Source organism: Podarcis tiliguerta (assembly GCF_965153285.1).
Source record: "Podarcis tiliguerta genome assembly, chromosome: 17".
NCBI lineage: Eukaryota > Metazoa > Chordata > Lepidosauria > Squamata > Lacertidae > Podarcis > Podarcis tiliguerta.
Genome location: NC_139550.1, coordinates 29,418,408 through 29,427,039, shown reverse-complemented (window position 1 = coordinate 29,427,039; position 8,632 = coordinate 29,418,408). Strand labels below are relative to the sequence as shown.

The 8,632-nt window shown below is 43.1% G+C and overlaps 1 protein-coding gene across 10 annotated transcripts in view; it reads left to right on the top strand.

Annotated features, from left to right (window-relative positions):
* The window catches only part of PHC1 (polyhomeotic homolog 1), a 30,639-nt gene that overhangs the window by 522 nt on the left and 21,485 nt on the right, over positions 1–8,632 (top strand). For 5 of the 10 annotated variants that reach the window (XM_083419609.1, XM_083419613.1, XM_083419611.1 and 2 more), the window contains exon 1: positions 13–354. The exons of 2 other annotated variants lie outside the window; for them this stretch is intronic. The gene's annotated coding sequence lies outside the window, so the exon portion shown is untranslated. Of the gene's footprint in view, positions 1–4; positions 355–8,632 lie in introns of those variants that run through there. 3 more of the 10 variants (XM_083419616.1, XM_083419614.1, XM_083419615.1) reach the window with 2 other exon arrangements.

Sequence of the window (8,632 nt, the reverse complement as noted above, 5' to 3'; positions counted from 1 at the left end):
CCTCTCCGGCGCCCCCTCTGGCAGGAAGTGGAGAGGCTGAGGGAGAGAGAGAGAGAGGAGGGGGAGCCCAGCAGCCAAAGAAATTAAATTCCTCGGAGGCGGCGGCGTCTTCGCGTCTGGGAGGGCGCAGAGCGGCGCTAGTCCTCAGGGAGGCCGGCCCACCCGCGGAGGGGGGCGCGGTTCCTCAGCCCGCCCGGCCCGGTCCCTCCCCCCCGCTCCCCGCTGGGCCCCGGCTCCGCCCCTGCTCCGCCTCCCCACCTCCCGTCAAGGCAGGGGGCCCACTTGGCCCTCCGCCGGCCCCTCATGAGGTGCAGCCGCCCTCGGGGCACGTACCGGGCCTAGGCGGAACCGAAGGTAAGCGAGCGCCGGCGGCCCTCGGCTGTTCCCGCTGCGGCGGCTAGCGCCGCCCGCCCCGCTCCACGCCCCCTTCGCCAGCAGCCGCTGCCCGTTATTAGCTCGTTATCGGGCCTCCCCGGAGCCGCCTTTCCGAGGCCGCTTCGCCCCGCTCCCCCCAAGTCGCATCCCGTGCTCTTCCTTCCAAAACACCCCACAGGGCTGATTCACACGTTACGGCGACCTGTAGACCTGGGTTGTGCTGTCTGGGCTGTGCATGTTTTGCAGGCAAGCTACAGGTAACCCCGGTACTTGTGTCGGCAAACACGTGTTTGCCCTGGTCCTGCTCTAGGCTGTGGAGCGTCTTCAGGTTTTTTTTTAGTCTTTTGCAAAAGGAAAAAGAGGCTTTTATCTCTAGAGTGCTTTCGTCTTGCTCTGGGGTCTCCCATCATTACTTTGTCTTTCACATGGTTTGCTGCTTCTGCTGTTTGGTTTATTATTACTTATTTATCATTGCTTTTTAAATTTGTATAGCGCCCTTACCCGTAGATATCAGGATTGTTTGGAGCATAAAAAATACAATATAAAAAACAATGCTTCCACCGTGCTTCCTCGGCATGCAAGAGGCTTTGATAATAATACTTAATATTTAGGGTTTCCTTCATGCCCCACCCCCACCTTTTGTAATAGGAGGACAATAATATGGACCTGCCCTGCATTTTGTGAAATTATGTGTGTTAAACAGTTTGAGCACTTGAGAAATGCATTAAATAATGGGTTTCTAAAAACCAAGTGTTTGGAAAGTTATTCAGAGTAAGGGCTGCAGTCCCTTCTGGGCAATTTTAAAATAAGACATGAACAAAACAATCTCAGCATGTCCTTTGTACACAGATATATACAGTAAAATGCATCAGCGTTATCTTAATAGTCTCTCCATAGGTCTCTATTTGCTGATTAGTAGTCTGATAAGTTAACATGCATAATGAAGCAATGCCAGTCTGTATTGAAGTTCACTTGTCTGATTATTTCCGATTTGTTAGTTTTTTGGCCAAGACTATTTGCTGTGCATTTGTATACCATTTGGCTACAGTCTTCTAGGACCCGCATGCCATTGGTGGGTAGGGGCAGCGGCAAAAGTGGGTGGAGTGGTTAATGTATTTTTTTTACCCTTCTACACCAGGCTTGTTTCTACACACATTTGTGTATCTCTCTTTATCCTCAATTCAGGGGAATGAGACATAATCAGAGTTCAAAAACATCCAAGGAGGGTGTGGGCCTGGAGGAGAGTCCTGAGGGCCAGATAGGGATGCATTGAGGGCTGCACTTGACCCCCAGGCTTTACTATATGCTTTTATATGGTAACTGTTTGCAGTGGGCAAATGTAACTTAGAAATATTTGATGCTTAAGCACAAGCATGGAGTGGATTTGCACCAGGAGCTGCTGCTATTTGGGAAGAGTTGCACAGGACTGATTAATTCATTAATCAGGGTGCTATGATCACATCAGCTTTAAAGCAGCCCTTGCACAGCATATTTCACATGTGGAAAGGTCTTCAGTAACATTAACAACAGCTGTGAAAAGTGGGCAACTAGTATTTATTATTATATGTTGGAAGAACAGTGCCTTGTGGAAACCACTTAGTACATGCCTGGTTGAGGCAAGATACGAAACAGGGCTGATACTCGTAGCAACTCCTTACACCAAATCTTATGTGAGTAAATTACATTGTTTGTTTCAGCTGCTGGCCAGGAGGGAGCTGGTTATCATGGCAGCTTATATGGCCTTTTCCCACTCACATTTCCGTTCCCATTTGGCTTGTAATCCTTTGAGTGGGGTGTCAGGTGAACCATGAGAGCTGGCCGCAAAGTTTGTAAGAAGTCTCCAAAGCGATCTGCTCATATGATTTAACTCAAGCCCAGGGATAAGCAGGGCTTTTACCTAGATTCAAGTGGAATATGTTTAATCCAGGACATCTGGGAATCAATCAACTAACAGTCCTTTCTGTAGAAGGGACAGAAGTAAGCAATGAGCAACCTAAAACATCAGAAGCTTATGCTTGTGGTTATTTGTGACTAAATGCTGCTTTTTTCTATGCAGATGAAGGAATGCATATAGACAACATATAATAGTGTGCAAACTAAATGAGAAATGAGTTTTTTGTGGCAATACATAGTGGGAAGCACTCTTCATTGAAATATGTATAATTAGGATAAAACAGATGATGTGTGGTTTTCTTTGCTTGCAACAGTATAGCTGCTTTTTAAACAAAAATATTTGGAAGTTTTCTCTGGTGATGGAAAATGGTTGGGCAGAGCAGTCTTGATGTTTGAAGATTAGGAGAATTCTAGAAGGGCAATCATTATTGTTTCTCTCTGGTGAGAAGTCAGTGATAGAAATACTTCCTATGTCAGATGGGATTGGCTTGTGAGAGGACCAGCCGTGGCCATCTTAGTGTCTTCAGTTTGAGAGTTGATTTTCACATTTGAAACTTGGATCAGATTTTCATTTTACTCCAAAGTATGCTCCTTTTTTATATATTACTAGTGGGAAATGCCTGGCACTGCCCAGGAATTTGAATAAATCTCAAAATATTTTTAAGTGGATAGTGCATTTTTTTTTAAGTTTTAGGACTGTTCATGTTGTTGTTGTTTAGTCATTTAGTCGTGTCCGACTCTTTGTGACCCCAAGGACCAGAGCACTCCAGGCATCCCTGTCTTCCACTGCCTCCCGCAGTTTGGTCAAACTCATGCTGGTAGCTTCGAGAACACTATCCAACCATCTCGTCCTCTGTCGTCCCCTTCTCCATGGGGACAAAGACAACAGGACTGTGCATACACACACACTAACCCAGGGGTCTGCATGACCCCGAATCAATTTCTCTCTCTCTCTGAACTAAAGTTTAATTAGGGTTAATTTGACCTACCATATTGATTAAAAACTGCCTCTAGTGTCCAAATGTAGATGAAGATCAGTTTGTCCACCTCAGGCCCTTTCATGCCAGGTTAGGCACAGGTTATAACCATCGTGACAGATTTGACAAAGACCTGCCAAATAGTTTCAAAATTGCTGTAGTTTCGACCCTTCATGCCCTAAAATGTGCGATCACACAAAAATAATGCTTGGGCCCACAATGTTGATTCAGAATGGTGGCCAGCAGTCCAGCGTTGATGAAAACTAATACCCTCACCTTGGGAAACCTTGTGCCGAGTTTGACAGCAATATAACAAGAAGCATCCAAACCCACAGAGAACAGAAGGAAAAACAAACCACTTTCCCCAAAATATGCTAGATCAAGGTAGAATTTAGCGCACAGATCTTTTGTGTCCCTGTAGCAAGATCTGCTATCTAGTGTGCCCTTTTATATTTCCTTTTACTATGAAAAATTCACCCTGTCCTAAGTTGTAAAAAATGCAGGCTTAGCAAATATCTTTCCAAAAATAAATAATGTAAGTAAATATGTTATAGTGCCTTTCAATCAATTGATTCAAGGCACAGGTGTGGCTAAAGTGTCTTAGTTTTTCTGCTGTATACCAGTATAAGACAAAATGTGTTGATTTTAACAGTATGAAAACTGGCATTGATAATCTACCTTGTGTACTGCAATACTCTGGCCAACTTTCAGAAACGGGCACTGAAAAGTGACTGTGTTACAGTAATTAATTATTTTTGCATTGAGGTAAGAGGGTTACACACTCAATGATGTTAGTGGCCTTCCAAACATATCTTCAGCCAAAATTTTGGGAATGTTGTTTTTGCTGCTTTGGTGAAAATGTATTTATTCCTAAGAATGATGTTTGGAAGTTCCTATTTTCAATCAATGGGACATTTACTTGATGCCAATTTTGCAGAGCTGCATTTGTTGAGCTTTCTTCCCGAGAGATAAAATATAGGTGGCAGCAGCAGCAAAAATCCATCCTGTAAGCCTCGTAGGGTATGCCTGCTGCTGGTATGTGTTTATGTGTAGGGAATGTAATATACAGTACCAGAAAATCATCTGTCTTTACCTTCCTGTAAAATGTATTAAATGTTTTCCATATGCTTAACTCTCTGACCGTACTATCTGTATTATGACTTCAGTTGTAATCTTCCTTACATGATCTATTCTGCATTTAGAAATTTCTCTAATGGGTTCCCTTGATCTCAGTTTGTGACGGTAGCTAATGTTCCAGGATTGTCATAAGCTATCCTATACAATCATGGGGAAAAGGAAGTACATACTCTTTGTATTCTGTGGTTTTACATATGAGGTCTTAAAATTTGGTAAATACAACCTCAGATGAACAGCAGCACATGACATACTACACAGTGTCATGATTTATTTAGCAGAAATAAAGCCAAAGTGGAAAAGCTATGTGTGAAAAACTAAGTACACCTCATGAACCACCTTCAGCAGCAATAAGTCATCATTTTCTGTATGACTTCATCAGTTGAAATTTACTTTATTACGGTCACAGACCAGCATAAGCAGAGCATCTAAATAAATAGTATAACAGTAAGAGTCTAAGCAAATAATTATTAAATAATTGGGAGCAAGAACCAAACATAGCTTAAACCTTATACATAGAATACTTAATTAAGCATAAATAAAGGATGAAAAAAAACTGATGAGAAAATTTTAAAATGACCAGTTAAAACAACTATGTAGGGTGGGGCTTCAAAAGAGTGGATCTAACAATATGGGCCTTCAATTTAGGACTGAATTGTATCATAGACCATCCTTCGACGAATATCTATCATGGCAACGCAAAATCTGGTGACTGAATATGTAATTTCTGGGCTTTTGTCCTGTAGTAACAGGGAGATCTTGTGTTGTTTTGAATGCCCAGGGAACTTATATAAGATGGGTTGGATAAACCTGGTTCGAATGTCTGTGTAATACTGGAAATGAAGAAGGGCATGCTCTGTTGTTTCATGCTGCCCAGACAACGTCAAGAGATCTAGAGCAGGGGTCAGCAAACTTACCAGGCCTCGGGCCAGTGTCTCCAGCGCTGATCGTGCGGCGGGCCAGAGGGCGGGGGAGCACGTGCCCATATGCATGCGCACATGCTATTTCTGGCGCACTTCTGGGTCGGAGGAGCACCGGAAATAGCTTGTGCACACGTGCACGGACCTCCTCTGACCCAGATGTGCACCGGAAATAGTGCATGTGCACAAGCTATTTCCGGTGCTCCCCCAACTCAGAAGTGGGCAGCCGTGCAGCGCAGCGCCAGTAAGAGCTGGGGGGGGGGGCGGGGGCCGGATAAACAAGTCCCTTATCCGGCCCATGGCCCTTAGTTTGTGGACCTCTGATCTAGAGTCTGGTAGCCCAACTGAAACGGGAAAGCCCCAGGGGCAGATTTAATACCCGTAGAGGCTATAAAAATAATTTAGACTTCATCAGTCTCTTACATCCTTGTGGAAGAATTTTGGTCCACTTTTTTTTTACAAGTTTGCTTCAATCCATTGAGGTTTGCTAGCATTTGTTTATGCACAGCTCTCTTAAGATCCCTCCATCAGAGGATGTAAAACAAGTACCGTATTTTTTGCACCATAACACTCACTTTTTTCCTCCCAGAAAGTAAGGGGAAATGTCTGTGCGTGTTATGGAGCGAATGCCTATGGGTGGTGGGGGGATCTGCTGCAGTCGTGAGCAGAGGATCCATGGTTCCCCTTCCTTCCCTCCTCCGTGGCTCGCTTTGAAACAGCAAAGCGTGAGAAGAACCATGTAAGCGGCTCCTCTCCTCTCCCGCTTTGCTCCTTTAAAGCAAGCAGGCTCTCTGTCCCTCTCTTCTCCCCACTCGCTAAATAGCAGCAAAGTTTTTCAGCTCACTAAGCCGGGGATGAGCAGGGAGGAGGGAGAAAAGCAGAGCCTGCTTGCTTTAAAGGAGAAAAGTGGGAGAGGAGAGGAGCCTTCTCCCCTTATACTCCTCTTCTTCATTATTAGCAGCATCCTTCTCCACCCACCCCACGCGTGCTTCTTCTCCCCTTAAACCCCTCTCCTGCATTATTAGCAGCATCCTTCTCCACATACCCCACGCGTGCTCCTTGTCTCTTGAGTGCTTTTCCTTCCCTCCCCACTTAAAACGTGGTTACAAAGCACGGATCCACATGGATCCTCAGGATTTATGCACTGGGTCACCCCAAATTCACCATCAGATCACATAGCATGTCCAGGGCTACAGCCTGCACCAAAAAATCACACACCCACTGTTGCCTGTGGCCGGAGTGATGCAAAAACGTGGTTACAAAGCATGGATCCTCAGGGTTTTTGCATTGGGCTACTCCAAACTCAACAGGGACGCGGGTGGCGCTGTGGGTAAAACCTCAGCGCCTAGGACTTGCCGATCGCATGGTCGGCGGTTCGAATCCCCGCGGCGGGGTGCGCTCCCGTCGCTCGGTCCCAGCGCCTGCCAACCTAGCAGTTCGAAAGTACTCTTGAGTGCAAGTAGATAAATAGGGACCGCTTACCAGCGGGAAGATAAACGGCGTTCCGTGTGCTGCGCTGGCTCGCCAGATGCGGCTTTGTCACGCTGGCCACGTGATCCGGAAGTGTCTTCGGACAGCGCTGGCCCCCGGCCTCTTTGAGTGAGATGGGCGCACAACCCTAGAGTCTGTCAAGACTGGCCCGTACGGGCAGGGGTACCTTTACCTTTACTCCAAACTCACTGTCAGATCACATGTCTGTGGCCACAGCATGAACCACAAAAATCATACATCCACTGTTCCATTTAGAATTTTTTTCCCTCTTGTTTTCCTCCTCTAAAAACCAAGTACGTTTTATGGTCTGGTGCGTGTTATAGAGCGAAAAATACGGTATGTACAGATCACCCTGCTGGTTCAGTGGAGGATCCTGGTGAAATACTGGATCCTTGAGCCACTGATGGCTTGCTGGCAGGGTGGATAAAAATCAATGATTTTTTTAAAAAAAATAAATCAGATTTTTAAAAATTTAAATGGGATTTTAAAAAAAAATTAATTGATTATTTTGATTTAAATTGGATTTTTAAAATAAAATGCTTTTGGAAGGAAAAATATTTCTAAAGATAGTTTTCTATTTAAGTTACATTATAGTCCAAAGGCTATAATCAGGAAATAAGGATTTGTTTTAAGTTCTTCATGTGTGCTGAAACTCAGTCTAAGTTGGTTGTTTTTTTAAAAAAGTTTAACCACATCGGTTAACAAACATGGATACATATACTATAATGTTCAAATTGTTATTAAGGAAATGATTATTTTTCTTCTTCCAATAATGTACAGTGGAAAAGTTGTCCAAATATAAACAGTTAACTTATTAAGCCTCACAATAATTTCATAATTATCTGTCTTATGTATTTCTAATAGTATAACCAAATCTGTAATTTTTGATATAACTGTAAAAACTACTCTGAAAATTTATTATTCCAAAAATCAAACCTTCATCTGGTTGTAAATATTAAGATTATACCAGCAGGAATGTTTTTTTAAAAAACCAATTATTTAAATCAAGTCTTACTGACTAGTACTTTAAATTGTTATTTAAATCGATTTGATTTAAAGCAAATCCACCCTGCTTCCTGGCCCTGGGTCCAGCAGAAGACGTATAATAATAAATACAGTTCATGATTTATGGCAACATTTAGACCAATCATACCTTGGATTATAAAGTTGTGATATACCCAAGCCTTTTGCCTGCATAGGCCGTCTCTGTGTTTTTCCCTTTGCCGTAAGCTTTGATTAAATCAAGAAACTTCTAATTAAACTTACTGGGCTAATATGCTGGCTTCAAACTTTGGTGTAATATCCTGGCTTGTTCCAAAGCTGATAACATTTTGCTAGTTTGGATGAAGTGGGAAAGTACGGTTAATTGGAAGCTTCCTGGTTTAATTGCAGCATGTACAATAGAGCTTTGTGTGTGACAAAAGCACGTGCATATTGTCTTAATAGTCTGAGATACGATTGTCTGAACAAGCTTATAGTGTGGCACATGTAATACTTAACCTCAAAAGTGAGATTTCCCTCCCTTTGTTTTTTCTGTTGAAACAGAAAAACAACTTTAATTCAGTGTGTCTGATATAGTCATGATTCAGTTTCAAGTGGGGTAGATTTTAACATACCTGTTTGCATTAACTTAAGATTTCCTTTAAAACAAAAAAGTAGTAATTACTGTCATTTCTATTAAAAATAATTGAATTAAAATTTGGTTTAATTTAAATTTATTCACTCTCTGCAGCGGCCAGTGTAGTCCTCAAATATTTGGCACCTTTATATCCCGCCTTTCTCCCATGATGGATCTCATAGCACTCTTGACTATACAGTTTTGTATCTATTATTTCAGGCAAC